The sequence below is a fragment of the Schistocerca nitens genome, chromosome 2 (genome assembly GCF_023898315.1).
Source record: "Schistocerca nitens isolate TAMUIC-IGC-003100 chromosome 2, iqSchNite1.1, whole genome shotgun sequence".
NCBI lineage: Eukaryota > Metazoa > Arthropoda > Insecta > Orthoptera > Acrididae > Schistocerca > Schistocerca nitens.
The window spans coordinates 7,727,231-7,744,829 of NC_064615.1; positions in this window are offsets into that span (position 1 = coordinate 7,727,231).

Below are 17,599 nucleotides of genomic sequence, written 5' to 3' on the forward strand. Positions count from 1 at the left end.
TCTTCCCCGAGGTCGGCTTCTACCAATTTTTCCATTCGTCTGTAAAGAATTCGTGTTATTATTTTGCAGCTGTGACTTATGAAACTGATAGTTCGGTAATTTTCACATCTGTCAACACCTGCTTTCTTTGGGATTGGCATTATTATATTCTTCTTGAGGTCTGAGGGTATTTCGCCTGTCTCATATATTTTCCTCACCAGATGGTAGAGTTTTGTCAGGGCTGGCTCTAACAAGGCTGTCAGAAGTTCTAATGGAATGTTGTCTACTCCCGGGGCCTTGTTTCGACTCGGGTCTTTCAGTGCTCTGTCAAACTCTTCACGCAGCATCGTATCTCCCATTTCATCTTCATCTACATCCTCTTCCATTTCCATAACGTTGTCCTCAAGTACATCGCCCTTGTATAGACCCTCTATATACTCCTTCCACCTTTCTGCTTTCCCTTTGTAAGTAGGCTGTTTAGGTTTTTATTTTGGTACTATGTATGTAGGCTGTTTAGGTTTTTATATTGGAACGCCACGTAGCGCTCTGTATGAAAATCACTGGCTGTGCTATGTGCAGTCTGTGGCTGGTTTGCATTGTTGTTGGCCATTGAAGTGTTGGGCAGTTGGCTGTTAACAGCGCGTAGCGTTACGCAGTTGGAGGTGAGCTGCCAGTAGTGGTGGATGTGGGGAGAGAAATGGCGGAGTTTTGAAATTTGTAAGACTGGATGTCATGAACTGCTATATATATTATGACTATTAAGGTAAATACATTGTTTGTTCTCTATTAAAATCTCTCATTTGCTAACTATGCCTATCAGTAGTTAGTGCCTTCCGTAGTTTGAATCTTTTATTTAGCTGGCAGTAGTGGCGCTCGCTGTATTGCAGTTGTTTGAGTAACCAAGATTTTTGTGAGGTAAGTGATTTGTGAAAGGTATAGTTTAATGTTAGTCAGGGCCATTCTTTTGTAGGGATTATTGAAAGTCGGATTCCGTTGCGCTAAAAAATATTGTGTGTCAGTTTAAGCACAGTCTTGTATAATTTTTCTACGGGGACGTTTCATATGTGGACCCTTAGCCGAGGATACCTCACTGGAATCTTCTGATTTTTTGTTGTAGTTTGTGTAATTAGTGTAGCTTTTGTTTATTGCTAGCGCGTAATTATAGAGAGAATTTCCTTTGTAGTTGTAGTTTTTCATTGTGGTACAGTAAAACAGTTGTGGCATGCATGTAGATTTGCAGCAAGTATTTCGCAGATGCTCTTGCAATTAACGAGATATTGTTTTCAGTGCTACGTTAATGTGTTCTCTTATTTTTGCTCTTCAAATTGTGCTTTTCTGTGTTGTCATGTGAAACATTGTGACAATAATGGCGTGTGAAAAACGTAATACTAGGCTCCAAAGTAAACTGAGAAATGATAGTGTAGACGAAAGCAGTGTGTTAGCGCCACCGAGTAATGAATTAACTAATGTTCAAAGTAGTAATTTGGTAATTGTGCATAGGGAAATGGAGCGGGCTGCAAACAATGGTGTAGACAGTGAAACAATTAGTGAACAGGGAAGCATTATCGATCGATCGGTCGGCAACAGCTTGCCTCAGGAATCCGAAATGACAGGACACAATCTTGCAAATACTGTAGATTCAGGTTTTGCGTCCTCACCGTTTTCTCAAATAAGTCAAGACACATTTTCTGCTTTTCAAACTGCGAATATTGCCGGTTCAAATGCATTGCCGAATAGCACTGAGGAACATGTTGCAGACACCAGTGCATTGTTATTACAATTAATGCCACAAATGGGACAAAAGCTTCAAAAGTTAGACAAAATGGAACAAAATCTTCAAAAGTTAGAGACAATGGAACAAAATCAGAGACAAACACAGCAACAGTTGGACACAATGGAACAAAATCAGAGACAAACACAGCAAAAGCTTCAAAAGTTAGACACCACACTTGAACAAACACGTGAAGATTTAACTACTGAATTACATAACATTGAATCGAAATGTCAAAAAGTCTGTAATGACGTAAAAACACAGATTGATGAGCATTTTCAACCTATTTTTTCGCGGCATGAAAATGCATTACAGAATCAGGAAGCAGCCATAAGAGAATTGCAAACTATTGTTCATGAAAGTCATGAGACCTTGCAAGCTAAAATTGACTCAGTTGCATCTACCGATTCGGTTACGCAACTTGCAAAAAGTCAAAACTTAAAGGACATAGTAGATACTCTGAAAATTGGTTCAGAAAGACACATGGAGGAAATTAGTTCATTATCAGAGTAAGTAGTTGATCTTTCGGATCAGCTAAATAATTTATCTACGAAGGTAGATGATAATCTGAATGACACAAAACCGGTAGTCTTTAATGACACAGAAGAGTGCGAACAAATTAGGAAATTCAAACAAAATCAGAATAAAATTAATACGCAACACCAAGGAGAAATCTGGGAAGTACAAGATCAGCTGACACAGGTAATACAAGAATTACGTATTTCAGAGGACACTCGCGCTCCAATACGGGAAGAGGGACATAGAAATACGGAAAAGCCACAAAATAATAACACAGGGCACTTCGGAAATTATGAAAGAAATTGGCAAGGTGCACCGAATTTTGAAATGGAACCGCCGAAACGACGTAACAATGACCGACATACGACTCGCCGACATGATCATTTTGACTATAAGCTGTTCATTACTACACGTAAATTCAAAACACTTAAGAATTCTGGGAATTCCGGCAACGATATTCATCCACAAGCGTGGCTTCATCAATTCTCTCTTTATTTTCCTTCCAACTGGTCATTGCAGCACAGATTAGAATTTATGTGTGCCTACTTAGAGAATGAACCAGCTGTAAGAATGCGATCGGTCATTCACGATTGTCACAGTGAAGGAGAATTTTATCATGCCTTCCTCTCAGCGTATTGGTCTCAAGCTACACAAGACCGAGTAAAACATAGCATCATAATGATGAAACGTTTCGAACAATCTGAATTTTCCAGTCTCATGAAATATTTTGAAGACATGTTGCATAAGAATCAGTATCTTTCAAACCCATACAGCCCCTCAGAACTCATCCGCATTTGCTTAATCAAATTACCTGAACATTTACGACATATTATTTAGGCAGGACGTTGCAAAGACGAGATTGAAGCTTTTCAGGGACTGTTACAAGAATTAGGAATTGACATAGACAGTCGCGGGATGCGAAAACAGGAAAACAATCACTACAGGTCACGTACGTCACAATTCCGTGACGACAGAAACAATAACTGGACACGACAAGTCTATTCTTACAACGCAAATCGTGACCAAAACAGACACCACCCATATGACAACCACTGGCAGAGTAATAATAGTTACATAGAAAGATCGCATTTCCGTAGTAATGAATATGACAGAGATTACCATAGAATCAGACAATATGGGAACAAAAACAATTATTATCAAGGGAGACAGAATAACTTCAGACGCAACAGTTCATTGCGCAGTTACGATTCCGGGAGAAATTCTCCACCACATGACCGACAAACAAGAAACTATGTAAACTACCGACAAAACGACAGACCCGAATTCCATCAGAACTGGCGGGACTCAAACAGAGCAGGGCCCTCTCGACAAGGTGAATTTGTAGAAGTTAGGTCTCCAAATCCCAATAACGACGCCCGCCAACAAAGAGACAGACAATGACTCGCACCGCAAGCAGCCACGTGCGCCGGCTGGCTCAGGGGAAAATTACATAGACGCTAACCTTGAGAAAAATTTTAGCATTCTTTACCGATGTACCATATACCACATGATAATTCCACTGAAGCTGAAGCTCTGCGTACTAGGAATAGTAAAAGTTTACACCACATTTCACATGTAAAACCGTTTATTGAAAGATAATCTGCTTTTTAACTTTGTCTTTGCCATAAAACTTTTCACTTCACATTTCTAGTATGCATTGTCAGACTTAGAAACTGTTACCATGCAAAAATGTTTGAAGTTAAATATCCAGTCCAGAACCAAGAGAACATATTTAAACAGAAATTACGAATGCATTGTTATTGTGAACAGACGACACAGTGTTATTTTGTGTGTACATTCTTGCTTGTTAGTTGCACGATTACGTAACGACTATAAGGCTCACATACTTAGAACATGTACCAGTACAGCTAATGAGATTTTAATGCAACATTTTGGTTTACTTGAAAATACATTCTGGATTTAAAGTACTTTCTGTGAGATACCAGATGACACAGTGGTTAGTTTATGTGACAACTACACGATTTTATCACGACGCTACTAATGAGTGACAATTTACAATATTGCTTTTGCAGTGTTTCTGTTTTATATCTGCACAGTTTTTCTGAATTATTCTGGAATGTAAAACATGTTTTAGTAATAACTTTTGTGGTATAGCTACAATGAGACAGCCTTTTCCGTAGCACAACAATACGTTACAGCACAGTACTTTCTTCATCACGGCAATAACCGTAATAACTAAGATACCTATACGCAAAGCTTTTCACTTTTGTTTATCATGAGGTAAGTACATTGACTTCTGCATAACTTATCTTTTGAAGGACGATAACTACGACACTTCCACAGAGATTATCTTACAACATGACGCACAGTTTAGCGCTACAGTACATGTATTTGAGTGATTAATTTTGTACGTAAAACATTTATCTTTTTAGATTTTTGAAGTACAATGATACAAAGGTTTTCCGTAATACATGTCATTCCATTGCTGTATTCTGTAACACCTGAGGGTATAATTTCATTAATCCTCAGGGGGGTACACGCTTACTTTGTGTATCGTGTTTGGCAAGCACAAGGAGCCCTAGCTAATATGGTATCTGCTTATACAACTTTACACATCGGTACCATTTTTCCCCAACACAGAATTACACAGCTATCTGATTATTTAACAGAGAAACAATAATTTTTTTTATGTCAGTGACACATGTTTACGCAATTACACAGTTGGATCATTTCACACTTATGAAATTGTATTTTGTCTGTACTTTGTGAACTGTTCAAATTTTTTCGGAACCATTGTGATATTATGAGAGCTTTGAATGATGTATTTGGTATGGGAACATGATTTTTAAAGTACGTTTGAGGTAGATGACACTATTGAAATGAGCAGAGAATATTTTTTAGGTTTTGAAATTATTGGAGGAAGCTACGACGATATTGAGAGTTGACTGAGGTGTTATGATGTTATTATTACGATGACTATGTGTATTATGCTGTTGCAGTATGTTTATGATCAATAAGCTGATGCTATATGAGTTATTTGATTATGCTACGTATCTGTTATGATGAAATATTGAAGAAGTGTCGATGAATAAGGTAAGGAATAATGTGTAGTGGTTAGGGACTCTGGTTTGTGAAAAAGGTTGTTGGAAACCAAGAACCGTACTTTAAGAGTTATGAAATGTGTGTAAATGCGTGAATGTATCACAATGCCGGCGAAAATTTTTTGGACACTGTTACATTCATAAGATTTTGTTTCTACACATTTGCAACGCAAATTCTCGACCCATGAAATTTTGTATATGAGACTGCCACTGTAGTGCTAACTGGTGTTGTAAATATTTCAGTAAGAAAGTTAAGTGACCTTCACGTAATGCATCGTGGGATCGACGCATTACGTGGGCAGCTGCACGACAGTCGCCTGGAAAAAAGCCATTAGTGTGTGCCTTTCAGAGGCACAGGTGAAAAAAAGGGGCCATTATCCTCGCTATTGACATTCCTTTGTAGAAAGCATCGCAAATACGACACGCTCAAACTTGAAAACATATGATAACACTGTGGAGCTCTTAATTTATGATATTTACTGAAATGTCTAATGAAATGACGAGAAATATTTTATGTCTAACACCTGATTATGACTACTGTCTTTCTAGTTGAGAGATTTTTTTTACTACCTTATGAAATGCCATATGGCTAATGAATGATGTTTCATGCCTTCCTTTGTACATTTTTCGCTCATTTTCTTTAATAACTAGTTTCTAGCTGCACTGCAGCATTGGTTATTATAAAATTTAATAGATGTACTAATATCACTATTTTCTGTCTACAGACCCATTAAAGAATACGTTTCTCATATACTTTCTTAGAAAAGAGAGCACAAATAGACATTTCCCTTCACAGGAATTGCATAAATAATTTTTTTAATGACTTGGTAACTTTCTTGCAGAGTAAGTTTTTGTGATGCTTCACTCTAGTGTTAAGATGTGACATAGGTATTAAACATGGCCATTTTTACTGTAATATTTTTTCTGCTTGAGCTTTGTCATGTTTAGATATAAGTTATTGCATTTACTGCTGCTGTTTGCCAGGCATAGTGCTACTGAATTTTAATTTGTGTTACTCTGCTAAGCCAGATTTATTTTTCTTGTTTGCTGCACATTGCCTTATATTAGTTGTAATATTGCAATTGCTTTGCTAATTTCTATAATGCTGCATCCTTTGCAGATCTGCATTTTTTGTCATTGCTGTTTGTGTTAATTGATTTGTGCTGCTGCATTGCCTCGTCCCTTAGTTTAGCATCTGAGCTCAGTAGATTTAACTTAGCTTAAGAGGGGGTAGACTATATAAGAGAATGAGTTGCGATGAATTGGAAGAAATGCATTGAGAAGTTATAAGAAAAAAGTACAGAAAGCAGGTATACATAGGACTTTTTGGGAGGTGCGGCTAGAAAAAAACTAAACTGATGCTGGAAAAAATTTACAATTATTTACAATTTCATGTTATCTCCTTCAATGTACTCTCCTCCTCGGTCTCTACACCGCTCCATACGAATTTTCCACTGTTCATAGCAATGCTGCAGATCATTTTCGGTAAGTCCATACATTACTTCCGTCGCTTTTTCTTTTACTGCTTCAACAGTCTCAAATCTAGTTCCTTTCAAAGCTGACTTGACTTTAGGGAAAATAAAAAAGTCACAGGGGGCCAAATCAGGTGAGTAGGGTGGATGATCTAAGATGGGAATGTTGTGTTTTGCCACAAACGTCTTCACTGACAACGCACTGTGAGCTGGGGCATTGTCTTGGTGAAGGATCCATGACTTTTTTCTCCACAAATCTTTCCGTTTTCTCCGTACTCGCTCACGTAGGGTAGCCAGGACGCTAATGTAGTAATGCTGATTCACTGTTTGTCCTTCTGGTACCCAATCAATGTGCACAATCCCTTTGATGTCAAAAAAAACAATTATCATTGCCTTGAATTTCGATTTTGACATTCGTGCTTTTTTTTGTCGTGGAGAACTAGGAGTTTTCCAATGCATCGATTGGCGTTTAGTTTCGGGATCGTAAGTAAAAAACCACGATTCGTCGCAAGTAATAACATTTTGTAAGAAGGTGGGATCACTTTCAATGTTTTCCAGGATCTCAGAACAAATCATTCTTCGGCGTTCCTTCTGTTCAATTGTGAGACACTTTGGAACCATTTTTGAACACACTTTGTTCATGTTGAAACTTTCATGAAGAATCTGCCTAACACTTTCTTTGTCAACTCCTGTTAACTCAGACACTGCTCTGATTGTTAAACGGCGATCTTGTCGGACAAGTTTACCGATTTTTTCAATGTTTGCATCAGTTTTTGCTGACAATGGTCTGCCAGTGCGAGTGTCATCACTGGTGTCCTCGCGGCCATCTTTAAATCGTTTAAACCACTCAAACACTTGTGTTCGCGATAAAAAATCATCGCCGTACACTTGTTGTAACATTACAAACGTTTTACTTGCAGATTGTCCTAGTTTGAAACAAAATTTGATGTTAACACGCTGTTCTTTCTGTACACTCAACATTTTCCGACGCACAGACAAAACGTCAACTACTTAAAACAGACGCCACGGGCAGACTGAGTGCAGGAGGCAGATGAAACTCGAGCAGTAGGCGGAGCGAGAGTCACGTGACAGGCCACGCGACTTTCAGCCTTATTGCATTTGTTTTATTGTTTCACCAGTACTAGTCCGGTTTTTTTCTAGCCACACCTCGTAATGATGAACGAAGGGACATCTCCAAGAAAATAAAAAAGGTTTTGTTTGCAAAATACTGCAGTACCAAATGTTACACTGAAAACAAACCCTATCCTCTCCTCTTGTGTTATTCTGCTATGTGTTTGTGTACTCTTGTATATTTGTGTTTTTCCTGTCTTTATGTGTTTAGCTGATATGAGATATGTTGTAGAATTTTTCTAATAATATGTTATTTTCTTTGTAAAGATGTTTAGACATTATTTATTCTGTTTTGTTTTAATGCTCATGTGTGAAGTTGATGTTTCGAAAGTTATTCTGATCTTTTATGTATGTACTCATGTCATAATTCCTGTAACACTGATGTATATGTTATTTCAATTCTTTTGTAAAACCTGTACTACAAATGTTATCTGCATTGTTATGTTCTTTAATGATGTATTTTGTACCTTTGTAATTGTATTCTTATGTTATAAAATTGTAATTGACACCAGTTCATCATATTATTAACTTGTAAGTTACATTTCACTGCAAACGTTTCTGTTGGTCATAGTATATGGACAATATGTGAGAAATAGGGACTGTCAGTGTTTGCACGTGTGTTAATAATTCAGCAAGGGACTGGATAACAGCGTTGCTGGTTCTAAGGACAATTCCAAAAACTTTGTGAGTGCATAAGTGGTGGTTATGGACTTGCTATATTATCCGCAAGACTCTTCAATGGTGATTGTGCACCTGCACAGTCACAACAGATGGCAGCTGGCCATCTCTACAAGGACTACAGTGGGTCTGCATCTTTGATGACCCACCAATACCATTATTTCTACAAGGACTACAGTGGGTCTACACCTTTGCTGACTCACCAGTACCATTATTTCTGCAAGGACTGCAGTGGGTCTGCGCCTCTGGTGGCCCACCAATACCGTAATCTCTACCAGGACTACAGTAAGTCTACTCTGTGATGACCTACCAACCAATATTCTTCAAAATTTCGACTGACTCTGCGGTGGGTTTGCTCTGTTGTGGCCCATTACCTGTCTGCATGTCGAGAGTCAGCACTGTCTTTCCGTTGGAAGGACAACACTACTTCTTCAAGACTGCATGGAAATCCACTACTTCCATGTGCATTTCCTTTTATTGCTCAGACTTTGAGAAAAACACTGCAATTTTACTGTGATGAACGATCAGGACTGTCTTTATGGAACGTGAAAAAATTTCAGCTTTTGACCAACATTGTATCAATAAGTGTGTGCATTTGATTTCTTTGTTATTGTAATTATAAAAAAAATTTTCAAATCTGTATTGGCCACTGCCCAAAACAAGTAAGTAGGCTGTTTAGGTTTTTACATTGGTACTATGTAAGTAGGCTGTTTAGGTTTTTATAGTGGTAACGCCACGTAGCGCTCTGTATGAAAATCACTGGCTGTGCTATGTGCAGTCTGTGGCTGGTTTGCATTGTTGTTGACCATTGTAGTGTTGGGCAGTTGGCTGTTAACAGTGCGTAGCATTGCGCAGTTGGAGGTGAGCCGCCAATAGTGGTGGATGTGGGGAGAAAAATGGCGGAGTTTTGAAATTTGTAAGACTGGATGTCATGAACTGCTGTATATATTATGACTATTAAGGTAAATACATTGTTTGTTCTCTATTAAAATCTTTCATTTGCTAACTGTGCCTATCAGTAGTTAGTGGCTTCCGTATGTTTTATTTAGCTGGCAGTAGTGGCGCTCGCTGTATTGCAGTAGTTCGAGTAACGAAGATTTTTGTGAGGTAAGTGATTTGTGAAAGGTATAGTTTAATGTTAGTCAGGGCCATTCTTTTGTACGGATTATTGAAAGTCAGATTGCGTTGCGCTAAAAAATATTGTCTGTCAGTTTAAGCACAGTGTTGTATAATTGTTCTAAGGGGACGTTTTACCTTCTATGCTTAGAACTGGGTTTCCATCTCAGCTCTTGATATTCATGCAAGGGGCTCTCTTTTGTCCGAAGGTCTCTTTTAATTTTCCTATAAGCAGTATCTATCTTACCTCTCTTGAGATAAGCCTCAACATCCTTACATTTGTCCTCTAGCCATCCCTGCTTAGCCATTTTGCACTTCCTGTCGATCACATTTTTGAGACGTTTGTATTTCTCTTTGCCTGCTGCATTTACTGCGTTTTTATCTTTTCTCCTTTCATCAATAAATTCAATATTTCTTCTGTTACCCAAGGATTTCTACTAGCCCTCGTCTTTTTACCTACTTGATCCTCTCCTGGCTTCACTACTTCATCCCGCAGAGCTACCAATTCTTCTTCTACTGTATTTATTTCCCCCATTCCTGTCAATTGTTCCCTTATGCTCTCCCTGAAACTCTGTACAACCTCTGGTTCTTTCAGTTTATCCAGGTCCCATCTCCTTAAATTCCCACCTTTTTGCTGTTTCTTCAGTTTTGATCTACAGTTCATAACCAATAGATTGTGATCAGTGTCTACATATGCCTCTGGAAATGTCTTACTATTTAAAACCTGGTTCCTAAATCTCTGTCTTACCTTTATATAATCTGTCTGATACCTTTTAGTATCTCCAGGATTCTTCCATGTATACAACCTTCTTTTATGATTCTTGAACCAAGTGTTAGCTATGATTAAGTTATGCTCTGCAAAATTCTACCAGACGACTTCCTCTGTCATTTCTTATCCTCAATCCATATACTCCTACCATGTTTCCTTCTCTCCCTTTTCCTACTCTCGAATTCCAGTCACCCATGACTATTGAATTTTCGTCTCCCTTCACTATCTGAATCATTTCTTTTATCTCATCATACATTTCATCAATTTCTTCATCATCTGCAGAGCTAATAGGCAAATAAACTTGTACTACTGTAGTAGGCATGGGCTTCGTGTCTATCTTGGCCACAATAATGATTTCACTATGCTGTTTGTAGTAGCTTACCCGCACTCCAATTATTTTATTCATTATTACACCTACTCCTGCAATGCCCCTATTTGATTTTGTATTCATAACCCTGTATTCACCTGACCAAAAGTCTTGTTCCTCATGCCACCGAACTTCACTAATTCCCAATATATCTAAGTTTAAGCTATCCATTTCACTTCTTAAATTTTCTAAGCTACCTGCCCGGTTAAGGGATATGACATTCCACGCTCCGATCCGTGGAACGCCAGTTTTCTTTCTCCTGATAACAACGTCCTCCTGAGTAGTCACCGATCGGAGATCCGAATGGGGGACTATTTTACCCCTGGAATATTTTACCCAAGATGACGCCATCATCATTTAGCCAGACAATAAAGCTGCATGCCCTCGGGAGAAGTTCTCCTGTTTTTTGGAAGGTAGGAGACGAGATACTGGCAGAAGTAAAGCTGTGGGTACTGGGCGTGAGTCGTGCTTCGGTAGCTCAGTTGGTAGAGCACTTGTCCGCGAAAGGCAAAGGTCCCGAGTTCGAGTCTCGGTCGGGCACACAGTTTTAATCTGCCAGGAAGTTTCATATCAGCGCACACTCTGCTGCAGAGTGAAAATCTCATTCTGGAAACATTCCCCAGGCTGTGGCTAAGCCATGTCTCCGCTATATCCTTTCTTTCAGGAGTGCTAGTTCTGCAAGTTTCGCAGGAGAACTTCTGTAAAGTTTGGAAGGTAGGAGACGAGATACTGGCAGAAGTAAAGCTGTGGGTACCGGGCGTGAGTCGTGCTTCGGTAGCTCAGTTGGTAGAGCACTTGCCCGCGAAAGGCAAAGGTCCCGAGTTCGAGTCTCGGTCGGGCACACAGTTTTAATCTGCTAGGGAGTTTCATACTAATATTGCTAACATTGAGAGTAAAGTAGCTTCAGTAACTTCTGGTAATGGTAGTATACAACAAGTTGTAGCTGCAAACGCCGCTTTATATCGGGTGTCGGCAGTTCCTGCGGTTCGATCCAGATAAAAATATCCACCCGCTAGATTTCTGGAACGATTTTGAAGATGTGATTCCACCAACTTGGTCTGAACGAGAGAAAATCTCATTTATTGGAAGCCATTTGGCAGGTGACGCCATGCGTTGGTCAGCTGATGTTATGTTGAAGTGTAAAACATTAGCGGAGTTTAAAATAGCTTTCATTAATGAGTATTGGTCTAGCAATAAGCAGAATGAAGTGTTGAGAGAATTTTGGAATGGAAAACGCTTCAGTGCAGGCAAGGAATCTATTAAAGAGTTTGCTAGGTCATGGATCTCACGTTTGTCACATTTGGGCGAAAAGCTAAAACCTGAAATGATAATACTATGTCTTGGAGCCAAACTGCCATGGTATTGGCAAACTATAATTATATCTGCCCCTAGAGACTATCTGGATCGTTTCATTGAATATTTGGAACGTGTAGAACGTGTTGCTGCCAATGAGGAGCAAGCACGTAACAACAGAAATCTAAATAACAATAGTAGTAATTTTAGGAACGAGCAAAATAGCAATGTAAACATCAGAACAGTAGGTGTTCGCCATCCTAAGAGAGGTAGGAATTGGGGAAATGATTATCAGAACCAACAATGGCATCCAAGTGATAATAATTTTGTTCCAAACAGAATTATGCATGTAAACAACAGTACGGAAAGTAATGCTGCGCCAGTTAACTATAGTGAAAATAAAGGACACAGTAGTAGGCCGAGGCAGGAAAACTAGTTCCCGTCTATGAGGACACTGGCGCTCACCAGGCGGTTACTTTTCCTAAGCCAGTAGTTACGGGAACTGGTAAGACAGATCAGAATACTCAGACTGAACATGTGGATGAGGAATCGGTAGCATCTAAGAATACAGCAGAAATATTAGTTCACTCACAGTATTTGATAGATACCGTGTTAGAGACGCTTTCTAAGTGGGAAGAGAAAGAGAAGGCGCAGCAGTGTAACAATAGGGAAGAGCTACAAAATACTGAATTGTCAGGTGAAGAAGCAGAAGAAATTCATGCTTATATTTACGATGAGGATGATGTGCTCTTATCTAAAGTGCCTGTGCAGGATGTTGATACTGTACTAATAGATTTAGGACAGGAGGTAAGTGAGAATGTAGAGGGTAGCCTGTTGGGTGTCGATGAACCCAGTAGCTGTGACCAGTTGTCGCTTGAGAAGGAACCCGACGATAATGGTGAAAGTGGTTTAGCTGTAACTAGTGCTATGCCCGGTCTGGAGGCGCAGAATCGCTCAGACTACAGTAATTTGGGTTATGTTCACCAAACTAAATGTAATGAAGTCGTGCGGTGTTTCGATTTGAAAGTAATAGACCGACTGGAAAAGGCAGCTGAAAATGTAATTCAGGAAACCCCTACGCACTGTGACCTAAACGTAATGAAGACAGATGTCGATCACTTTAGTTGGAGACAAATCCAAAAGGAGCTATTGGATGAGTTTGAGGAACCACCTGTACAACCTAGAATAAGCCACCCTATAATAATAGCGAATATGTTGGGTATCAATGTACGTTGTCTCTTAGAAAGTGGAAGTGAAGTGAGTGCGATATCTCAGTCCTTCTTTGATGCATTACCGGGTAAAGACAAGCTTACAGTAATGAGGGTATCAGGACTAAGAATAATTGGTGCTACTGGCAAGGTGTCAAAAACGGTAAAGCAAGAAGCTTTGCTGACCTTTAACATTAATGGTAATTTAATTGATCATCCATGTTTAATTGTAAACAATCTCAGTATTGAGGTTTTAATTGGCATAGATTTCTTGTCAAAATATCAGAGTGTTGTTGACTTTGAAAGAAGCCAGTTAAAAATGGTCTTGCCGATAACCGGAGTAATTACAGTACCTTTTAGTGGTAAACATGTAGTAACTAATGATGAAACTTGGGAGCTGCCTATGCGAGTTCTGAAAAATAGGAGATATTGGGACGAAGGTGTTAATCTTAGTACAAGTAAGCTAAACACAGAAGAAGAAGAAGCAATTATTTTAGGCAAAATAGAAGCTGAATTGCAGGAAATCGATAATATTTCAGCTAATCAGAAGGAAGAACTGAGAAAGGTTTTAAAAAGGCATCATAAGGTATTTTCAGATCGACCTGGCGTGGTCAAAGGTTATGAATGTCAATTAAAGGTGAAACCTGGCCAAGTGTTTTTCAGGAAGCCATACCAAATACATGTAGCTAGGAAGGAGGCAGTTCGAAAGGAGATACAGGAGAAAAAGCGGTCAGTGAGTACAATAATCCTCTTGTTGTTGTACCAAAAAGAGACGGGAGTGTCAGATTGGTCTTGGACGCTCGTTGGTTGAATGAAATAGTGGTTAGGGAAAGTGACAGACCGCAGAACATGGACGAGTTATTGCAAAAGTTCCGGGGAGTAAAATTCTTAACTTCTATGGACATCACGTGTGGATATTGGAAAGTTCAAGGAAGTACACAGCTTTCTTGTACGAAGGAGTTTGTTACCAATACCGTGTGGTACCTTTCGGACTTAATATCTCTGTTTGTGCCTTCGTACGTGTGATGTGCCATGTTTTAGGACCAGCCTTAAGTAATAAAATAACAGTCTACGTAGATGATCTGTTAATAGCAACTCCTACCTGGGAAGAACACATAGCTTTATTAGAGGAAGTGTTAGAGGCTATTGAGAGAGGTGGCATGAAACTAAAGATTGAAAAGACAGAGTGCGTTAAAGGGGAAATAGGTTTCTTGGGATATAGGATAAGTGGAAAAAGTATTCTGCCTGACCCAGGCAAGCTAGCAGTCATTGAAAAATTTGAGGCTCCCAGAAACAAGAAGCAGTTGAGATCGATGTTCGGTCTTTTCGGCTTCTATAGGCGTTTTGTTAGTGATCAGGCTTTTAATGGTCCCTGTCTTCACCTCCTGCTGAAAAAGAATACCCCTTGGGTTTGGACAGCAGAATGTCAACAGGCGTTTGAGGTGCTTAAACAATCTTTAATTAATAGTCCTATTTTACATCATCCTGATTTTGAAAAACCATTCTGTATGTCTGTTGATGCTCGTGGCTATGGTATAGCTGTGGAGATATTCCAAGTAGAAATAGAGAACGAACAAGAAGTGCACAAGACTATAGCTTTCGCAAGTCGATCTTTACAGGCAGCAGAGAGAAATTATGGCATCTCAGAACTGGAAGCATTGGCAATTGTATTTGGGGTACAGAAGTTTGAGCAGTATCTATTAGGTCACAAGATAATTGTTTACAGTGACCATAAGGCGTTGACCTTTTTAAAGACCTGTAAGTTGAGGTATGCTCGTTTGGTAAGATGGTCATTGTATCTCCAGCAGTTGGACCTTGAGGTTAGATATATTGAAGGGAAAGACAATCTGGTAGCTGATGGGTTATCTAGAAGTGCGGAGCTCTGTGATGACGCGGGAATTACAGCAACAGACCTAAATGAAGTTCGAATGTTTGCATTGCACGAAGTAAAGGAAGAAAGTGCATTAAAGAGAGTGATTAAGAACTTGAGGCGTGAGCAGAATGCAGATGATCAACTCAAATTAGTGAAGAGCTATTTAGGAAATGCGAACTATCCTAAGGTTTCGCAATACTATTGTCTGCATAAAGGTATTCTGTTTAGAAGGAAAAAGGTAGGTGTTTCTGAGTGGAAGCTGTGCTTTCCCTCACAACATGTAGACTTACTAATCGACTATGTACACCTGAGGTATGGGCACTACGGTGCAAAGAAGTGCATTGCAAAATTAAAAGAGAAGGCTGTGTTTGACAACATGTACCGCCGTGTGGCCAAGCGTCTAGCATCTTGTGTAGTGTGCCAGAAAGTCCGTGCTGCTAACACCAGAATACAAGTGGATATGCATTCAGTAGAGCCAACTGAAACCCTAGAATTACTGGCTTGTGATTTGTTTGGCCCTCTTCCTGTTTCGAGAGGTAGTTGCATGTTGTTGTGGATGGATTCAGTAAATATGTTAAGCTATACCCAATTAAAAGAGCAAATGCAAAAACCTTGGTTGAAAAGTTGGAAAAAGATTTCTTCGTGAACATTGGCGTTCCGAAGAATTTGCTGTCAGACAATGGGCCTCAATTTACTTCTGATAGATTTAAGGAATGTCTAGATAAGGCCGGCGTGAAACATCTGAAAATATCTGCGTATTTCCCCCAAGGAAATATGAGTGAACGTATTATGAGAGAATTGAATAGGCTTTGCAGAACTGATTGTGCTCGGAAACACTCAAGTTGGGCAGAGCACATTAAGTATTTTGAGAATGTAATTAACAACTTAAGACATGATGCAACTGGTTTTGCACCTTGCGAATTGATGTTTGGCCAAGAACCGCACAATGTGATTGCAGATATAGTAGAATTCCCTATTCTAACGCAAATATCCACAGACGAGAAGAAATTAAAGGCTAGGGCAAATATAAGAAAAAGAGCGTTGGAAAGGAAGAAGCGTCATGACGCAAAAGCTGTACCTACTAGTTTTGAAATAGGTCAGTTAGTCCTTGTCAAAACCAAGGAAAAATCAAAGAAAGTAAATGCAGAAACAAAGAAATTCATCTTCGTATACCAAGGACCTTTCAGGATCATGGGAAAACCAGATGCCAATGCATATAGGCTAGAGTACCCTAAAAGTAAAAAGCTATTAGGTCTCAGGAACGTGATCGACCTAAAGAAATTCATAGGTAGTGAATGAATGCTGTAGGGAGGAGGTTGTTCTGTAACCTCTACACAGTGTGGCAGCTGTGCAGTCCCAGCTGTGTGAGATCTTCCTTCCATTTCAGGTCTCACTCATTCTTCATCTTTCCTATCCACCTAAAATTTCGACCTCTTCTTTCCAACACATTAAATTTTCCGTTATGACTATCAAACCAATAATAAACTAACGAATGCTGTAGGGAGGAGGTTGTTCTATAACCTCTACACAGTGTGGCAGCTGTGCAGTCCCAGCTGTGTGAGATCTTCTTCCATTTTCAGGTCTCACTCATCCTTCATCTTTCCTATCCACCCAAAATTTCGACCTCTTTTTTTTTCAACGCAAAAATTTTCCGTCATGGCTATCAAGCCATGAGTTCTGTAATCATTCTATCCACCGATTAGTGAAGAAAAATACCTGATGTGACAAACCTAACAGTGGCATAAACAATAGAGAAGTATGACGTAATTAAGATACAAATGTATTTGAGTAACAATTATGTATAGAACCCTGGTAATATTGTAAGTACAAAGTGTTGTTTTATTGGAAATGGTCCACCGACAGTAATTTAAAAAAGATATACAAATTCATGTACAAGCAGGATCTGAAGTGGCAGTGAAACCTATTGTATGCTGCAGAGCTAACTAATTAATAGTAAAAGAGATTGCTTAGTGTTATGAAAAAATATGCAGACAAGTTGTAAGAATAAACTCACCTTGTGTAGCAAGGAATGGCAGTATAATAGAATTGAACAGTGTTTGTGGTCGAGACGTGAAGGACACGTCCCTGAAGTATTTATAAGGTTGGAGCTGGCCATTATTTGGTGTAGTGTGTGACAGGACACACCTACACGTATTGAGGTTATGAGTTGGAGGCGTGAATGCGACCATAGGTACCCTTATGTTAGATGAGACAGAGCAGCTTATGGTGTCCTATAGGTGTAAGGAATTTAGCATTACGCTCGTCCATAATTACTTGATGCATTTTAGTAGTAGGTCGAGGGAGACTACCTGTGGTTTCAGCGTCCAATCGAGTGGAAATGGATTGCCACGTGAGCAAACT